At 38.3% G+C, this 20,746-nt stretch overlaps 1 protein-coding gene across 1 annotated transcript in view; it reads right to left on the bottom strand.

The window, feature by feature from the left end:
* LOC116843640 (Down syndrome cell adhesion molecule-like protein Dscam2) overlaps window positions 1-20,746 on the bottom strand; it is a 313,414-nt gene that overhangs the window by 240,437 nt on the left and 52,231 nt on the right. The window contains exon 2 of the mRNA XM_032814198.1: window positions 10,760-11,152. The gene's annotated coding sequence lies outside the window, so the exon portion shown is untranslated. The remainder of the gene's footprint in view (window positions 1-10,759; window positions 11,153-20,746) is intronic.

Here is a 20,746-nt window from a genome sequence, read left to right as displayed (position 1 = left end):
TATATATATATATATATATATATATATATATATATATATAGAGAGAGAGAGAGAGAGAGAGAGAGAGAGAGAGAGAGAGAGAGAGAGAATATTGACCAATCAGGATCCTCATTTATATCGTCACGATGAAAATGAAGGACTTTGCTTGGTCAATTTTCTCATGCTTTGTGCATTATGCCTTTATGCAAAAGTATGTGCTTCTCGCTTAATACGTCGGCGCGAGAGCAAGTACCAGCGTCGCACGAATTTCGATGTCGCGACTTTAAATGGCCATAACACATGTATAAGTCGACGTAGCGGCATGAAATAAAAATTAATCTCTTTGACGTGCGTTCTCACACGTGTCTATGTCGCCCTTTGATTTGGAAGGATCGATTGTTATTAAAGTTTGGGAAACACAATATAACACACGCGAGAAACACACACAATATAACATACGATGCAATTTCTTTCGTTAGCGACGATTATCCCTTTTTTCGTCTTGTCTATTGTAAAAGTAACGTGATTAATATAGTTACCGTGGATTAAAGTGAAGGAATAACTATCGTATTTATTTGCGAAACAATAGATGACCGTTTTGTTAAATTTTTTTATGAGCTCTCTACTCGTATACGAGCATTAGTACGTGTTATGTCAGACATTCTATACACATTTTTAACAGCAATAAGAAAAAGATATAATCACGAAATGAATAGAGATAAAATTTATTTACATATCTATTGATTATATAGGATGTTTAGATGCTTGTACGGAGACACAACTTGTCAAATTTAATAGAAAAATCCTGTATCATTTTGTATAGATAATTATTGAGATATTAATGAAAGTAAATTGCACGCGATCAATGCACGCGATACGGTGGGACGAGCTCTGTAAGTTTAGTTCTTTACAAAATCGAATACTCGAGATTCACGTGAACAAGATATTTAGAAATAGTCGTCATTTCCTTAACTGCTCGACAAATATAAGAAAAATATACGCTTTTAATATCGATAATAAATTTATATGCAAAAATGCATTTTATCCGTGATAGCCAACTCTTAACAATGATAACGAAACGACTAGCCGTCCAGCTGAGTTTGAATCGACCAGAGATTCGATTTGAGATTTAGCTGATATTGTCAAGTCATTTCTTTGCAAGTATGTCCATATGCTCGAAATCGATTCCAGAAATTCTAATAATAATTAATTGCATAAAGGGCAATGCGATCACATGAAACGGGAGTTACAGTTGCTTGATGTAGTCATTGCCTTAGTATCCAATTACACGATGTAATTGGAGGTTTGACCGGAGGCGATCGCTGCAGCGTTGTTTCCGCACAAAGTTACATAGTTCATGCAGTTTACCCGCGGAAGCGGCGTTTCCTTTGTAGCATTTCCGACCGTAATTGTAAAGATCGTATCTTGCTCCTTTCTTTATCGAGATCGTGCGAACGGATGTACCAAATAATTTCGATGGTCTCATTTAGCTCTGCCATCTTCACGCGTATCACACATATACAGGGTGTAACGCGATTCATTTACGAGACTCTTGATCAGCTTTAAGTCGATTATTTCTTAGCGATATTATAAAATATGTTACACGAGTTTAGAACTTCAGCACCATACACGCTTGGTCCTTACAGATACTTGTTCTTCGTCCAAATTTTAATTTTAATTGAAACATTTCCATTTAAAATTCCGCGAAACCAAAATATATACGTAATGACGTAACCTAAAAGACTACTATAGACTATAGACTCTAGACTACTAGATCGACTAAAAAATTTCGCTGAGGAAACATTCAATACACGTCAATCCAAGACTCCACCGGTGAAACTCGGATTCGTTATTCCCCGCGACACCCCGTATTTATGCGCCCCGTAGTACGCTATCATTCCCAACTGCAGGTAACAGATATCTCTCGCGATGTTCTTCGTGATATCCTCGCTATTTTGCATACGAAGCACGCGAAATGAAACAAATCGACGGAATATTCATGAGACGATCTCAAGCGGCTCTCACACTTGTCCGCGTTCCGTCCTTCCTTACTGGCCCTTTCTACCTTAGATAATCGAGTTCTTAACGAAATATTTCGCGAGACAAGGTGCTGTCGCAAATTACGTGTCACAGCCTAATTAATCCGGCGGTTTGTTTATTAATATCCGTGCATGAGCGGACGTCGTCTCACGTTGCGACGCAGATGTACTTGTCGTCCGTACCGCCGTCGTACCTTCAGGACCCTTCCGTTTGCATGACGTTAGAAGCTCGTCCTTTGAGAGGGGACTGCTGCCATTGGTGCAGTCAAACCCTCGTCGTAGCAGGAAGACGGCGGCAACCATCTCCCTCCGCTTCCTTCACCTCTCCCTCCCCTCCCACCAAGATTTATGGCGGCTCTAATAAACGCGGCAGCCGTAATCATTTGCATACTATGACCATGCTCCAGCGAATACATCGGATGGCGAAAAGACACCGGCGAGATATCTCGCGAACAAAAGGCTTCCGTGCGACTACCTCCGGCCGCATCAGCGCTCCTCACGCATCCACGTGCATCTCCCCCTGTGTTCCCCCCGTTACAACCGCGAATACGATGTCTCGCTAACGATACACGTCGGGCCCCCCCACGAGGTCGCACGAGTTTCGGACGCGAATTCGCAAACTGTTTCCGCGGTAATAATAATATCGCGGAAACGGATTTGGAAGTATTTTCGCAAGGTATAATATATTAATCCGCAAACTCTCGCCGAATTATTCGTATAATCGCTCACCTAATCACGAAATCCGACAACTTTCCTAGATTTATTGATAAGCTTCAATAACGAGAAAATTGAAATTTTGCCAAAATTATTTTCTCATCGCGTTCAGTGCGCTGCTAAATTAAATACTGAATTATATTGAATTAATTTGTTCAATCAATGAGAGACTGACGGATCGAAATTTTAATACTACATTTAATTCCGCAAATGTTCGCAAAGTAAATTCAAATTTTAAAGATTAGTAGAGAATCTCGAAATATAACACTATGTAGGCTATTATTCTAATCTGCTGCCTTTTCGTCTAGTAATTTTTATAAAATTGTTTGATATTCGCTTGCTTCTCTATCAGTTAAGTGAGTTGCACAGTTAATAACATTACTTATTGACATCAATAATTATATCATGTTACACGTCGAAATTCTCCATTTGCCCTTCAAATTCAACGGAATTTGCAAAGTTAATGCAGAACTAGAATGTCAACTTGGCAGTCCTCAAGAGATATCGCTCTGAGACGCGAAGCAAGGTACAGATATGTAACAAAACGGTGCTGATTGAGTAATTTAATAAGCCTTTTTATTAAATCTTATATTGTCGTGCACGAAATTATTTAAACTTCTCCGAAATACAATCCCCGAGGGTTTATTTGTGAATAATATATAAAATTTAAACATTAAAAGAACGCGTAGAAAATAAAGCAAGCCCATATATAATCATTTACGACAATTCCGCAATATAATTAAACGCATCTTTTTTCATATTCGCCAAACGAACGAACAAGTTGCGATAGATTTTGCGATGCATTTTTTTTGAGAAGCTCCGATATACGCATTCGACGAAGCACGCTCCGCGAAACTACTCCGGCAGTTTTTCGAAGCCTCGATGAGAAGTCGACAAAGAAACATCGCGACACGCGAAGGGAAACGCAAGAAGAAGTTCGTCGGCCGGAGGTAGACGAGCAGAAGTTTATCTCTAACGGTGCAGTTGGCAGTTACAGACAGTTCCGCGATGCAGAGCGATTCGTCGGGCCCGAAGTTGTTATCACTAATGGCCACGAGTTATCAGTGTCGTTCGATTTTACTTCACCCTAGCCGGCCTCGCGTTCCCTGTGCATTCGCGGTCTAAAATGTGTCCCGATACGTTCGCGTGATGTAGAAAAACGAAAATAGAGGCGAGAATGAAATCATGTTAAAGCAGATACAGTACTTGTAAGACATTGGCCAACTTATAAAAGATTTTATCTTTCGCAACCTCCAGGATCCTTTGGATTCCTCCTTTGGAAAGAATCCACATGCTCCTATCATTGATTAATCGTCTTTTCGTCACGTGCTTCTAAATAACACCAATTCAACAGACATGATCGTAAGACAACGCTCATTTTGCGCGACTATTAACATCACGACGATGAAGAGGGCGCGCGAGCATGAAAATTTGCGTATCGCAAGTTAAGAAGTTAACAGTTCAATAGTTGGTGGCAAAGTCGCTAAGTAATACCGGATGAAATCAAAGTCAAACGGCACGGAAGCGGGGCAAGATAAATGTGTGGGAAAGATGCTCGGTCGGTCGCTCGTTTGGTCGGTCGGTCGGTCGGTCGGTTGATCGATCGGTCTCTCTATCTCCCTATCGGATGGAAATGAAGCGCGTTCGACCAAATTTAAGTACGCGAGTCCAGCCGGCCAATCAGCTGTTTCGCTGCAAGTGCACCCATTGCACAGGTTCCCTCAGAGTTCTCGGTTTGCGGCCTGCGGTCTGCGGCTTACGATATTGAACATTGTGAACTATGAGACACACATGCCGGCTCGATAATAGAACGATACTCGTCCCACGTACGAAAAAGTCGAGCCGTTCGAACCGTTGATAACTTCCTTACTGCCCCTCCGTCTATCGATTATACTCGGGAAACGCTCTCTTCCCACGACTTGCTGCGACGAAATTTATAAAAATTACTTGTCAACGTTCCGAGGTGGGTATTCGCGAAACGGAACATAGGATTACGCTCAAACGCGTTTTGAACAATATCACTAATTAGTTTGCTTTGACCAAATTCGTCCTGACCAAAGTCGACACGTAATTATTTGTGTATTTACGATAATCTATAATTTAAATTTAGAAGGCGCGTATGTATGCGTGTACAATAAACTATTGTTCCTGCGTTACTCAATGTGAACATTTTTAATCGAGAGAATTGCTCAATGTCATAAAAATAAAATGTTTACAGCGTAAAGAGTATCTTAATTTTCAATACGACATTCGTCTCTATCGAAAAATGTCTCGATATTATAATAAAATAATAAGATATTATATAGAGTGTCTGACAATTCATGATATCCGTTGTATATGTAGGTAAAACTTATCAAATTAAATACAAAGTTCCTCATCTCGATCATTTGCCAATCTTCTTAATTAATAAAATTAATCAAAATCTTAAGTAGTTATTTCCGAAATGATAGATGAATTCAACTCGATGATTTCTATCTGTATATAACGGATGTGTCATAAATTGTCAGACAGCCTATACGTTGTGCAATTTTTGTGAATCACTCACCATTCAATGTGCAGCTGTAGTTCTGCGAGATGTAGTTCTCTTAACGCCTCTTTCATGGATTACATTTTCGTGATACGATATATTTGATATTTTAACGATGGTACACGCGACGTCAAGCAGAGCGTCAGTTACAAGAGAGAGAGTTAAAAGAAGACTGTAGACTTGACAACGAGCGAGTTAAAATTGTACGTTCTTACGCTCCTTATTATTGTTAACGATGACAGTTTGCTTGAAAGTAAGCGTCCGATGACACATCAGAATGAACTCGTTCGGGTCGAATTTTATATACAATAGCATATTATTATAAAATGCGTTCATAAGCATATTGTTTTTATATTATTATCGAGAGCCACGACAAAAAATCCGCATAATAACGACGGATAATATGAGTCATCATGTATCAAGCATTCATATTTTTATCTCGACTTATTGTTATGATCAGATATAGACTTATTATTATGATCAGATATAGACATGTAACGAAACAGAGAATAATCAGAAATATTACGATATTTGCTCTGATTAGCGTCAGGTTAAACATTTCTATCATTTTTATAGTGTTATCACTACTGGAGCAACGAGAATTTTATCATTTTGATGTCTTGTATAATGGAACAACATACATACGACGTCAGGCAGAGTAATGATTAAGAGAAGACGCGAGCCAAACCGTTGACTTTGAAACGTACAAGTAAACAACGTGTATCTTCAAGCGCCTAATGAAGAATGACAGCCTACTAAAGATGATTTCTTGGGGATACACTAAATTGAATACAACTCAGAGAGTTAGAACACGATATTTATATACGACGGATAATTTAAGAATTACGTCTTTTTTTAGGATTAAGTTTTTCCCTATATTCGCGAATAAGAGGTGATAAAAATTGAGTTCTATAAAATCGCGATATCAAGACTTCGAAGTAATATTGATAATAAAATAATAATATTGCAGTCACGATACAGAACACTACCGCAAAAATTACGTCTGTATCCATTTTTTGCAATATTGTTATACAAACTAATACTGTCGCACGTTTATACTGTGCGTTCTTATACACCTTATTGTGAACAATAATAGTCTGCAAAAATATAATCGACGACACACTAGATTAAATTCTTGTGTGTGTGTGTGTGTGTGTGTGTGTGTATTGGAATTTATATAATAATTATCTTATCTTCATAAATATCTTGCCTGTTTCATTGCACTTGCATTTCTGAGAGAGTTAGAACACGATATCCATATTATACGACGTGTAATTTAAAAATCACTACTTTCACTTTCACTAAGTCTGCGATAAAGTTGTAGTACAAATGCAATGTTATAAAGCTGCGAATACTGGCAGACCATGACAAGTGCAACTTGATAAAGAAATAATAATACTACGGTCACGATACTGAACAACAACGCACGAATTATATCTGTATACATTTTTTGCAATCATGTATTTTTTACATCACATCACTAAATTGAAGTTTTACAGCTATATCGTCACGTTATAAGTATTTCGTTATTTTGCTTGTTGCTTCTCATTAATTGTACTTTTCACAGAGTTTCGCACGATATTTGAACAATGATTAATTTAAAAAAGATAAATACTGTTGTTTAACAATCAAATATTAATATTTATCCAGATTATTATTACTGTCATTATTAGTGTACCCCTCTATAGACAAATGTATGATTAAATATATAATAATAATATTATGCAGCTTTACATAAATAACACATATAGTATTAAAAGTATTACTGTTATGAAAAATATTATTATTGCGCTTATGATCACGTAAATAATCAATGGTAGATCTACGTTGTTTCCGATACCCATATTCGTATGTCCCAACATATTGACGGTATATACGGTATATGTCAAGTAAAGCGACTGCTACGAACGTGGACCAAACTAAGACTGTTGTCGCAATAACGCGCAAACGAAGGTTCCGTCACTCGCAAGTCTTATTATAGTCGCACGACTTGTCTAGAGGTGATTGCTTGACAACAACACTTGGATTGGACTTGTTACCATTGGAATTATTCTATATTTACACAAGGTGTCTAATAATTAATGATATATCCGCTGCGTATAGATATAGGACTCGCTAAATTATACAATTATAAAATTATACAAAATTCCTCTACTATTTCGTAAACCATATGAAATCTTTAGTTATCAATTAAAGAAGATTAGTGTATCATCGCGCACAATTATGAATAAAAGAGTGTTTTCAATAACACGATGATAACGCAATGAAAACGCAACGTAATGTGTGTAATTGAATAGAGCGATTATTAAGGATATAGATTAAATTAAAACCGAAATTCATGAATTTAAGTTACGGGTTCTTACGCACCAATTAAGATTAATAAATTTTCTCCTTAAAAGTGGTTGTTCGACGACACCAGGTTGGATTCCTTTGCATATATCGGAGTTTATATTATAAGTATAAAGTATAAAATATATTATAAGTATAACTTTCTTTGTGCGTGTGAAAGTATTTTGTCACTTTTCCAGTGTTTGTTTCAGTACTCATACTGTTCAAAGTTATGACATGACATTTATATTACATAACGGATAACTTAAAATACTAAGAATTTACATATTTCAAGCAAAAATCTCTTTCTCATCATTTTTGGGTCATATATTTTGATTTTATATACATCGCGAGACAAGAAAATTATTATTATTATTATTAATATCATAAATATTACCAACGTCATAGTAGTCATAGCCATTTTTATAATGTTGTCACATTTGACTAACGAGAATTATACATTCATATCCCACTATTAAACGATATCGATCGTAATTGGACAGAGAAAATGTTAACGCGAATCAGCCTAAGCTTAATTGACTCGAAAACACGCTAATTGAGATCGTAAGTTCTTACACGTCTTATTATTAATAATAATAGTTTACTTAAAAGCAATCACTTGACGTTAGATCAGATTAGAATTGTTCGCGGCGGAGTCTATGTTATAAGTATATGCAGTCTTTATATAAATATTTTGTCACTTTCCTTGTCTCTCTCATTAATTGTAGTTTTTATTACAAAGTTACGATATTTAATAATAAGTTAACTTAAAAATGATGAAAACGATTTATAATTATATATAAACATATTTATATCTATTATTTATTATAAAAAGTTTTAAAAGCATCCAAATATATGCAAAGGACACTATTAATATTGCTACAATTATTAATATATTTGTACACCGAAACCTGATGTTCGCTCGTACAGGAAGATCCTGTTCCACCGCAAAATATTCCATTATAATAGTATCACAGTCAAACAACGAGGATATTATTCCTTTCACGTCGCACTTCAACGGTATCGAAGTGTCACAGAACGTTGGAAAGTGATTGTTAATAATACGAGTTAAACGAAAGCCTAAGCTTGTTGACTTTGAAACGCGCGAGAGAAGATTGTGTTCTCAAATGTATTCGTACTCAAATATATCCTTATACGTTTGAATACTAACAATAATGATCTGACTAGAAATGATTGCTTTCTACATTGGAGAAACCAAAATTTTTGTGTTTTCATATGATATAATTCGATAATAACCAACGTAACGCATGATATCGGGCAGAACAATTAAAGACGTGGATCAAACTAATACAGTCTTTTTAAAATTCGCACATTTATACTGTACGTTTTTATACAGCTTATTGTAAACAATAATAGTCTGCCAAAATATGATCGACGACACACTATATTAAATTCATTAGTGAGTGTGTATGTGTATGTATTGGAGTTTATATTATAATTATATTATCTTTTTTATATTATCTTTCTTTATATTATATTATCTTTCTTATATTATCTTAATTATATTATCTTCATAAGTATTTTGTCTGTTTCATTGGATTTGTATTTTTTAGAGAGTTAGAACACGATATTCATATTATACGACGGATAATTTAAAAATCATCACTTTCATTACGACGTCGTAAATATTCACGAAATTTCTGACAAATTTTCAACAAAATTTCGCATAAATCTTGAATATAATATCTTAATATTGCGGTCACGACAATTAATACCGCCGTAGAAATTACGTCTATAGCCATTTTTTGCAATCGTGCATTTTTTGCATCACATTTGACCAACGAGAATTACACTTTTCTTTCCTTTAATTAAACGATAACTTGTGATAATAACTTGTAACGTAATTCGCGTCGTTGAACAAAGAAAATGTTAAGGACGTGAGCCAGCCTAAGTTTGTTGACTCGAAAACGCGTGAGTTAAGGTCGTTCGTTCTTATATGTTATATTATTTGTAATAACAGTTTACCTGAAGATAAACGTCCGACGACACACTATATTGGATTTGATCACATTGGATTTTTATATAATTTAATTTTATAAAATTTTAAGTATATCATCTTTATAATTATTTTGTCACTTTCCTTGTTGCCTCTCTCATCAGTTATATTTTTTACGATACGATATTTGTATTATTTATATTAATAATAGAAAAAACAAAATAAGACACACAATGCAAAATGTTGCAATTAATATTATATAGTATCAACAAGTTCTCAAATCTCTATGTCATCTACGTCAGTTATTTTTAAATCTGGTCTTAATATTATTTCTTCGCAAAAATCGGCCATAGCAATGAGAATTGCTATTAAAGATGTGAGATAAACTAAAACTACTGAGGACGAATTAGGAACGTTTTATATGTGTATTGTAATCAACAAACGTGAAAGTAAATGCCCGACAACAATCCAACCACGTCCGACTTTTACATAATATTACTATAAAATAAAATTTTAGTATACTGTCTTTATAATCTCTTTTCATTATGTCTCTTACTGATTATGCTTTTCACACAGTCACGACAGAATATATTCGCATTATCACTTTGTATAACTATAATTTATGATAACGTAAAAGAACATCGAGCTAATTAGTATGATTATGAGTATTGGAAGTATTAGGTCTTCGTAAAAAGCTACAACGCGATCAACGTTGTCCAATCTCTTTTTCATGTAATAATATTCCATATTGAAGACGATGACTATTTAAGATGCGAGATTTATAAATCAAAATTGATGATTCGGCAACAAGCGGGTAAAGAACGTGAGTCTCTACGCGTCTTTTCAAGAACTGTCGATTAAAAGGTTAAACAATATTTATTTATTTCATATTATTTGGTTTCGTGTTATTTCGGTATTTTATTTCGCTTACGTAAACATTTATAGACGCTGATGCATTATATATTTTTGAAATACATTTAGATACATAAACTTTAACACTTCTCGTTAGAAGTAAATATTTATTCTTGTACGAATATATAGTTTACTTAATTCACTGTGCAAATGTGATTATAGAAAGATTATTCAAAACTTAATGGCAAATAAAATATAACGCGAAGACTTTTCTCTACTAAAAAATGATAAATATTCTTCGCTACTAAGGGATAAAAAGCGCCGTCATTTTAACATTTCGTCAAAAAGCAACAAGCTACTTACCGAGAGGCAGCGTCTGCTTTTCTTCCACCACTAATTCATTCCGAATCAATTGGTCGATGTGTCGAGAAAAACGGAATATTGGAAATGGCGGCAGCGAGCGGAGACGGAACAGTCTGGCTGATTATCCGATTATCTGGTTCTCCGGAACATTTGCAATTTACGTCTGAGAGTTCTATCCTTCCCTCGGGGGAGGTCGTCCCTTCCGTCTTCGTTCTCGTCCCCTGCATCGACGAGCCGTGGGAATTTTCGTTTCCATCTCGCAGAAGTCGTTCTCGCGCGCCTTCCTGTCGCGTCGGATCCCTTGATCGAGGGTCCTTGTGGCTGCCATAGTTGACCTATACGAGCCGGGAGATTAACTCTCGAGTGAAGGCTTCCCGGCTGTAGACGCGAATCCTATTAACATAATAGAGACGACCTAATTAAGGCTCGCTTATGCCCAATATGTCACACGTTCTTTGAAATAATTCCGGGAGAGATTGACTATTGATCCCTTCAAACGCGACATACATTTTCTACAAAAATCAATCTATTTATTGCAGCGCGTAAATGTCGAACAGATCTAGATCCTTTGATGTGACTGTTTACTAATCAATAAAATTTGTCAAGTATATGGGACATATATACAAGGTGTCACACACTCTCCTCCGGACATTTTGTGGGAACGAAGAACAGGTTGAGGTAAACATAAAAGTCCTGTACCGTTTTGCGATATTCGTAATAATTATCGAGATATTAATTGTAGAAAACTTGTAAATGATCTTGCAGAATATGGTAAACGAGTTATAGTAGCGACGACTGCCATCGAGTACTTATACTTTAGATCAAATTGAACAAAAAAGTTCTCTACCCTTTTCCAAATAATCACATAGATTTTTAATAATTAATTAAAGAAGATTATTGCACGATCTTGCGTGATAATGCACTCATCTTCTTTAATTAATAATTAAAAATCTATGTGATTATTTGGAAAAGGGTAGAGAACTTTTTTGTTCAATTTGATCTAAAGTATAAGTACTCGATGGCAGTCGTCGCTACTATAACTCGTTTACCATATTCTGCAAGATCATTTACAAGTTTTCTACAATTAATATCTCGATAATTATTGCGAATATCGCAAAACGGTATAGGACTTTTATGTTTACCTCAACCTGTTCTACGTCCCCACAAAATGCCCGGAGGAGAGTGTGAGACACCCTGTATATATCTCATACTTGACAAATTTTATTTATTAGTAAGCAGTCACATCAAAGGATCTAGATCTGTTAATTTATATATATATATATATATATATATATATATATATATATAAGAATTAGAATTTTCTTCACATTCGTTTAAAATTAAAAGAAATAAAAAGATTGTCGTTATATTTACACTATCAATTCGTCAACGCCATTTAATTTTCAAAGTCAGTTTAATTTTCAAAGTGTTCCTTTTAAAATATTGGAAAAGTACTTATGTTTTAAAAAGAACATTTTGCAATTCCTCTCCAACTGTTTTACCCTTACAGTGAATACATAAACGAAACGCGCATAGCCGATACAACTTTTGAACCAATTTGACCCGGTTTCTCTCAAGTTCAAAATTGTATATACATAACTTCTCATGCTTACATCAATAAGAAGTAACTATTATCCTGAAAGCGTCTAAAGTACCTAAAGATACATCCGTTATAATGCGAAATCTGCGATCCAACGTTTACCACTTTGTAAAGATAACTTTCATTAGTTTTCCCACGATGGGAATAAGTAGTGAAAGAAGTTAAGAAAAGTGAATGTAAACTTGCAATTTTAAATTCCGACGTTTCTATTTATCGACAAAGAAGTAGCACTTTCGACAATCGTCGTGATTGGTCGTTTTCGCTTGTTAACTTCGCGACTTAGAGAACGACTTAGAGACTTCGAGGTGCGTCGAGTCGCTGATTATTCATTATTGCAGCTTTCGTCTATTATGGCAGAGAGAGAGAGAGAGAGAGAGAGAGAGAGAGAGAGAGAGAGAGAAGATAGAGCAAAGAGGTAACTTCCACAGATAACTTCCACAGATACGATGCGTTCTAAGCAAAGGTGAAGAGAGCAAAGGGGAAGAACGGAAGAAGAGGAACGCTGCAGGTCGTACGAGAACGAAGGGCTGGGTGAACCAGGACAACGGTGTATTCCATGTTCCCTCGTGTCACTGATTATTCCATTTACGAGCTATGCCGCATGATTCTGAATAGCGGTACACACGCCGCGAACTTGCTGGATTTCACTCTCCGCCTCCCAGATCCTCGTCCTCACCCGGGCGGACGTTGTCATCGCGCAGCCACCCTCTGTCCTCGCTCTTCTCTTTCTCCCTCTCTCTCCCCGTTGCTTCTCTTCTCTTTCGCGCTCATCCTCTCGTCTCTCTTTCTCTCTCTCTCTCTCTCTCTCTCTCTCTCTCTCTCTTGCCTCTACTCTCTTTCGACCCTACGTGCAACCCGTAGTTCATCACAGAGAAGAAGTTCCGTCCGAATCGGAAATCGATTCAATCTGCGCGAGCCGTGTCAGGCAGCGGTTTCGATTCGCGAACGCGAATGATACTCCTGAAAAATAGCCGGTCGATGCACGCGAAAAGGCCGGTGCGGCGCAGCCCCTGCTGTGCAGCCGCTGCGAAAATGCGAACGGTTTCGTATCGGCATTTAGTACGATCGACGCCGTCGAAGCGGAATGTTTACGCGATGTAGACGCGCAGAGGGGATTTTCGATCGCGAGCGAGAAGGGCAGCACCGACGTAGGATTTTTATCCCCGACGAAATTCAATCGAGAAGTGCCGTTAACACAATAAAAATGTCAATCGCGCGGTATTGTTTCGTAAACGGCGATATATGGTGCATCGAGGAACGGAGGAAACACGCTGCTTCGCGATCCACGACCCCGCCACACCACGCGCTGCGTGCTCGCCGTCGATTCTCCGCTCTTTCAAACATACTTTGCGCGACTCTCTTGATAAATATTCGATAGACATATCACAGTATGCGAAACTCAGTGCTCAATATTAAATTCCACGGCGCTACTCATGCATCGTTGCACCGACGACGTCGCGGCCGCAGAATCTCGGTTACATCCTCGCTATCTGGATCACGCTGCAGCCACCAGCGTCGGCAACAAAAAGAGAAAACGGAAAAAAGAAGAAAAATACGCCCGAGGTCGGTTAATGCTAAGCAACTTTGGCCGCAATCGAGCCCTAGATACGTATCGCGACGAACATTATGGAGATGCGAGAGGTCGCGCTTTGGAAGCTGCTTTGGGGTGGCAGCTCCCTCACGTCCTCCCTGCCGCCGCTTCCGGCGGGGTGTATACATGCCGGTGGAATAAAAAATTTTTGCGAGGGCAGCACCACCGCTGGCACCACCACGCCGGTATCGAGCACTCCGCACGTCTGCAAACACGTAGATCGCCGTGCTTGCGCATGCAGATTTTCAGGTACGGCAAGCCGGCTGCAGCACGGCATACCTGAATTAGTCGAACGAGGGACCAGACCAGAGATCTAAGGGACGCGGCGAAGGGTGCTTCCGTTCTTATTCATGCATAAAATCCATACTCTTCGGAGAAGACAACGCATCTCATCGTGGGGAAGCGACAACGTAGCGGTGCGTCGCGACGCAACCGATCCTGCTTCATATCCTGTAGCGTTATCCCGTCGGCGATTGAATTGCCATATTAGAAATCGAATATGTTCTATGACAGAAAGAATCCCGCCGTTTTCGCCGGGAAATCTCGCACGTGAGATGGTCCGAGCTGTTGAAGAGAGCAAACAGATACCCATGAAATTAGTCGACTGACTTCGGACGAGAAGTATAAAAGGATATCTTATACTTTGCCTCTCCTAAATACGAGAAAACGTTTCGAACTTTCGCTGAAATGCCGCGAAAGTTGGTGAGTTGTTTCGAAATCGGTTCTCTCCGTTTCTCGCCGGGCGGTGATTAAAATCGCGTTGCCTCAGGGACTGAATTCTACTTTGCGGGGGAGATACACCGTTTTTATCTCAGCTTAAATCGTTCGCCCGCGCGATTTTTAACGACGATTACTTTATAATTAGGTCAATGACCCGTTCTTGATCAGCATCCGCTTTTATTGTACGTTTTAATAGCGGTTCCCCGTGCGCGATACCCGCGAGGCACGAAACATTTCAACTTCACTGATTAATCGGGCCACGCGGAAATGGAATATATTTAATTCCGCGAACTAGTCGCGCACAATTATTTCGCGATATTCCCTCGATTACATTAATGAACCGAGAGAATGTTACGCTATCGCGACCCTCCGCGCTGGCAAAGGACGTTACACATTTCATTCCCATGTAATACCGACGATAATTAACACAATTAGCAAGCATTTGCTAATGAAATATACAGAGTGATGCGTATGGAACGAAATCCGTATGAATTATTTGATCGCGTATTACAATTGGGCGAACAAAATATGTTAATACTAAATGAATACGCATTATTTCAAGTTATAGGCATCAATCTTGATAACCGAGCTTTGTTAACATTTGATATTTGTTGTTCCTTAATAAGAGACTATAAGAGACTATATAATATGAGAGACTGTGTGTCATACAAATGACACACAGTCATTTAGAGAGAAGAAGATTCCTAGTAGCACATATTGGTTGGCCAACAGTAGATTCAACATTAGCTCAGTGCTTTGTGCCGCTCGGGATGCAATTAATATGCGACAAGTAGCACGAATGCTTCGTACTTGCTTAATTTCATAGACAGCAGTTGGGATTTGAGTTCGGCAACTATACTTCTTATCAATATCTTGATTTCTCGCTCGATTGTTTGTGTTGTTTCTTTTGAGACGCGACGGTTACATAATAGCTGAAGAATCCGTCTGCAAAGACTATTTCCGAGTTAGGTAAGAAAAATAAACAGAGTTGAAATTAGATGGAAGAAAAGAGAAAGAGGCGACAATGGCTTCGAAGTAGATATACGATTTGACATGCGCAATAAATTTGGAACTTAGGAATTATATAACGTCTTAAAGATATATAAGGTTTAACAATCTTATTTTGCGCGGTTATTTTTTTCAAAACCTTTACAATTTTAATATGTTTTGCACAATTTGTGGAATAGATTTAAATGTTTAATTCTAACAAATAATCTAACAAATAATCTAAATGTTTTCTTCAGACTCTTTCTGAAAAACAAAAAAAACTTTATTTTTAACGATAATAACACTGAGATGCGCACCAATAATCTTGGAATTACCAGCAGGTCCGCCCAGGAATCCGTAAATGAAAGAAACTTAGAAGAATCTATATGATACAGAGACATTACAAAGTTCAAAGTGACAAACTGTAGCAACGGACTTTCCCACGAAAAAAGAATACAAATACGACGGAGAGAAGCGATATCGGGGCGTATTGGAGGAACGACGACTTTATGAAAACCCGTCTAATCGTTCGATACGAGATTCTCGTAGACTTTATTATTAGAAAAGTTTACGGAAAATTGGACGATATCCGACGGCTGACGCGAGCCCGCGGATTATCATGGTTATCGACTTCGCGGCTCCGACCGATCGAAGAATATGTCTGTTATGCCATCCGCACAGTAACAAGATATTGAATTTTCGACGCGATTGCGAAGATCTCTCTCTCTCTCACTCTCTGTCTATCTCTTCAACATTGAATTCTGGAATATAATAGTCGTCTTTACGCGGGTCTCGCCGTATTTCATAGCGGTTAGGAGAGATAAAGAGAGAAAGAGAGTCGTGACGGCAAGACGACGGCGGTGGCGGCTATACACACACCTACGTACCTCTCTAACAAACGCCCATTTTCAGACAATGAATATTTTAGCACATCCGTGAAAGCCCGCTCGAGCCCACCTTTTTTTGTGCCTGGCCGCTCTCGTCACAAAGGCGTCATCGTAACATCCTATGTACAAGTATGTGTGCTTATGTGTGTATGCGCTCTGACGCTCCTAGGCCCTTGACCATTCAAGATATACCGCTCGTAACTGGATCAAGTAACACTATTCTCCACCCGCGAGAATGCCCTTTGTCTTTCTTATCGAAGGGTCGCTCTCCCCTACGAAGATGTCGGGTTGCGATTCATATCAAACGAGAGAGAAGAAAGCTCTTATCGGGAGCAGGAACAAGGGAGATTTCTTTTGTGATCGTGATAATGAGTTATTCGCGACTGTTTAAAAATCAATGTTATTCGGGTATTCAAACGAAGAGGCTATATAGGCGTGAATAACGTTGGGTTAACATAGGTTTGAAATTCTCGCATCATGAATTGATAAGACTGTAACTAATAGAATAGTTTTGGTAGCGTGTGTTCTGTGTATCGTTTATCTACAAATGATACAAGTGTCATTTCAATACCGCCTTGTCTGACCAACATATGGTAAGTGTCACCAATGCGCGTGCTGAATATTTTAAAATATCAACTATGAATATGGATTATTTTTATTAGATAATCGGTTTATAGATTATAGAATATATATATATATATATATATTTATTTATATAATTGAGTATTAAAATATATATATTTGATACCAGATGACAGAATTTCTCATTTATCTTCGGTAGATAAAATAGGAAATAGATACCGACGTGAGATATGAGGTTGCTTAATGTTTCAAATAATTACTAAATTATTTAACCAATAATACTAATATTTAATATTAATTAGAATTGTTTTTATATTTGTTGTTTAGACTGATAAATTACTTTATACGCCATAATTAAAAAATATAAATTATATATTTTTCAAACGAATTCTTTCCTCTCCTTCTGTTGCTGATGTAAATATAATCGATAATATACAATATATCGGAATCTGATCATAACTGATAATAAGAAAATAACTGAATCCACGATAAAAATGATTTATGTGGTCATATCGGAGGAAACATGCAACAGAAATTCCTATAATTCCGTCTTCGTACTTGCTCACGAGACGTAATTGCGCTGCTGCTCTATTCTGTAAATTTATTGCTGAAATTTACAGGCAAGATAAAGCACCAGATACCTCGCTTATACATAAAATGGAAATTACCAGCGGGATTTTATTTTCGCCGAGCTCACGACTTCGGTCTCCAAGGCGTGACGATAAATAAAAAAAGAAAAAGAAAAAAGAAAGAAAGCAAAAAAGAAAAAGGAAAAAAACAGTCGCGCAACTTCTACCCGAGTGGAAAAAATTTGCACACCCAGTGTCGCGTGCATAATATCAAATGAATATTGCAGCGAACACGCGTTTGAAGCGAGAATTCAGAGGCGAGGGATAAAAATCGACGGTGGAGCGACCATTGTCCAGCTGTCCGGTAATGGACGACCCTCTTTTGGCTCGAGCTAATAATACCGAATTGATCCGGGACGTTTTGGCGATTATGTTTCACGGCGATACCACGCGCGCTTGCCTTTTATTACGGACAGTCGAGAAACCCGACTTTTTACCCGATTTTTTTCCGCGACCGGCTGCCCGCGTCCGACATCTGTCTGTCAATGTGCATCGGACGTCGAATGTGGCGATCGTCCGATAAAATGCAAAATAGGCCGTGCAAATATGCTATCGTGTTGCAACGGTGAACCATGAAATCAAATTCGACGTCGAGACGAGTTACACGACCTCCGAACCGGAGAGCAAACGGGTGAAGTGAATACCATGCGGGGAGAATTCAATATTTTGCAAACGATACAAATGTGAGCGCAGAAATGAAGAAAAGAGAGTGGATATCGTGAAGTTACTAATTGATATTAATGATGTAGAAACGTTATGTGCGGTGGCGTTGAAATTTTTCAATGGGCGAAATTGAATTTTTCGAGTACATATAGATCTCGACACGATACATGCTAATCTCGAATGCGCGCGCTATCATATCTTCGAAAAGATCCATTCACTTTATGATTTGCGTTATCGCCACCCAGTTACGGTTAATTCTTTCAGAGACTGTAATTACGACTACGTGATGTCACGTACAGGTCCTATCTGTGACGTAAAATTTAATATCAAGTAAAGAGCTTGTTAAGATACGAAAGATAAGGATATCCGATTGAAAATGAGAACTCGGACCCCGGATTGATCTGTATTATATTATGTTGGAATATATTATTTGAAAAATTCATAAATTAATATATTGATTTCAATTATCGAATTAAATTATGTCGTTTCCCACCATGTAAAGCGCAACTTCATTATGTATGAAACGTACGAAAGTTGCATACTTGATTTCTCGATATATTGCATCTCGAAACAAGGGCACCCTTATTGGCTGCACAACCGTTTATTTCGCAATCATCTACGTGACGCGTGGTCATGCGACACGGGTACTTGTTCACCGTATAGTTTTTTACCGTACAGTTCGTTGATCCGGAGGGGCGGAGAGCAAAAAGCGCGAGAGGGAAGTTTAGCTCGAGCGAGTAACAAGAAAGATATCCTCGCTCATGTGCCTCCATCAAACTTCGCATAAGAGAATTTTTTGCCTTTATTAATACGACGTGACATATAATTTACTCTGATACAAAATTAATTCCCTATAGAAATGCGATGTTGTAGCACACACGATTCTCGTGGAATCGCCTCAATCGAATAAGTCACATAATTTTGGCATTAAAACATTTCAACTAAAGTCAATTTCACGATGGATTAATCACGATTGGTTACCAGCATTCAAATATGTATGATATTATGTTAAATTGTAAAAGTACGAGTACCGGCTAATAACAAATTGTGCATCCTCGAAGCGAAAATATCGGTTCAATCGTTCCGCCGCACTTTAAGGTATAACGATGGTTGATGGGAACATATGCACCGGCATAGGCTCTCACGGATTATCGACTCGAATACCTCACGGAAATTATCGGGCTAGGGCTCGATAGTGGTCGTCGCGTAATGCCATTAATTTGCAGGAACCGATGCAGACCACTGGCTTCATTATCGTTATCAATACTGTATAGAATCGCGTGACAAGTGCGTGACCGCAGATGCGGAACGGCCCTCGCTACACGTGTTCGCCCAACTGCGATCCTTAATTTGTTCTTTAAATTATGCAGGATCTCGCATGAGGATAACGGTTTTTGATTCGCTCAATATAAAAGGAACAACCCTATTCCGCGTATACTCTTGCCTGCAATCTTGCCGCTCATGTTTTTTTTGCATCGTCACTAATACGTATAATTGTTAATCAGTTCTGCCTACCAGATAAAATATCGTTTCAACAAAAACAAATTCGAATAATGTAGTTTTAAGCAATTGAATTATTCACTCGCACACATACACCGAGAAAAGAGAAGAAAGGACAGGGAGAGAAAGAGAAAGAGAGAAAGAGAGAGAGAGAGAGAGGCTACAGAGGAATATACGAGACTACGTGTGTTCCATATTACGTAATAAAATCAATATTAAATTTTTCTAATTTCTCAGCGTTAAATTATTCTACACGTCAGTGTATTTATATCTGATTACCCCATTTTGTTGTATCTTCAATTCTCTCAGCTGAAGATTTAACTATCGACAGCAAATTATACAATTCATCGAAATGAACGCAGAAGAATAGTACGAGCGATATTCGATGATCGATACGGCTCGTCGTGGAAAAGGCCACTCTACCGTAGGTTTGAGCGTTTTAAGGAAGAGCCTGCGTGTCGTTTCCGTCGTGAAATAACGGAGGAAGATCCTGAGAAGAGGCTCGAACCGGCTCGAACTTGTCCGTGAGGCTAAACTAATTTGCCACGCGAGGGTGAACGGTTGGGGCCCCTAGGTGGGGTGACACGGTACCAGAGTCGCGGGGAACGGGAAGGAAAACGGCAGAGAGGAGGGATGGGACGAGGGGATAGAGGAGACAGGAGGAAAGGGGCTCTAATACCGCGATGGTGGGGCACCGAATTCCAAGTGACCAGTAAAAGTGCCACCCCACGCGGACGTCGCTTTTCTCTTCCTTTTCATCCCCCTTTTCTGCCCTCCTCTGCTTCCTTGCCGTTCCTCTCGCCCGTTCACCCTCCCTCCCCCCCCCCC

This window comes from Odontomachus brunneus, unplaced genomic scaffold (genome assembly GCF_010583005.1).
Source record: "Odontomachus brunneus isolate Ranch 3 - 2012 unplaced genomic scaffold, Obru_v1 Obru_scaffold_034, whole genome shotgun sequence".
NCBI classification, from domain to species: Eukaryota; Metazoa; Arthropoda; class Insecta; order Hymenoptera; family Formicidae; genus Odontomachus; species Odontomachus brunneus.
This window is presented reverse-complemented; position numbering and strand designations above follow the sequence as displayed.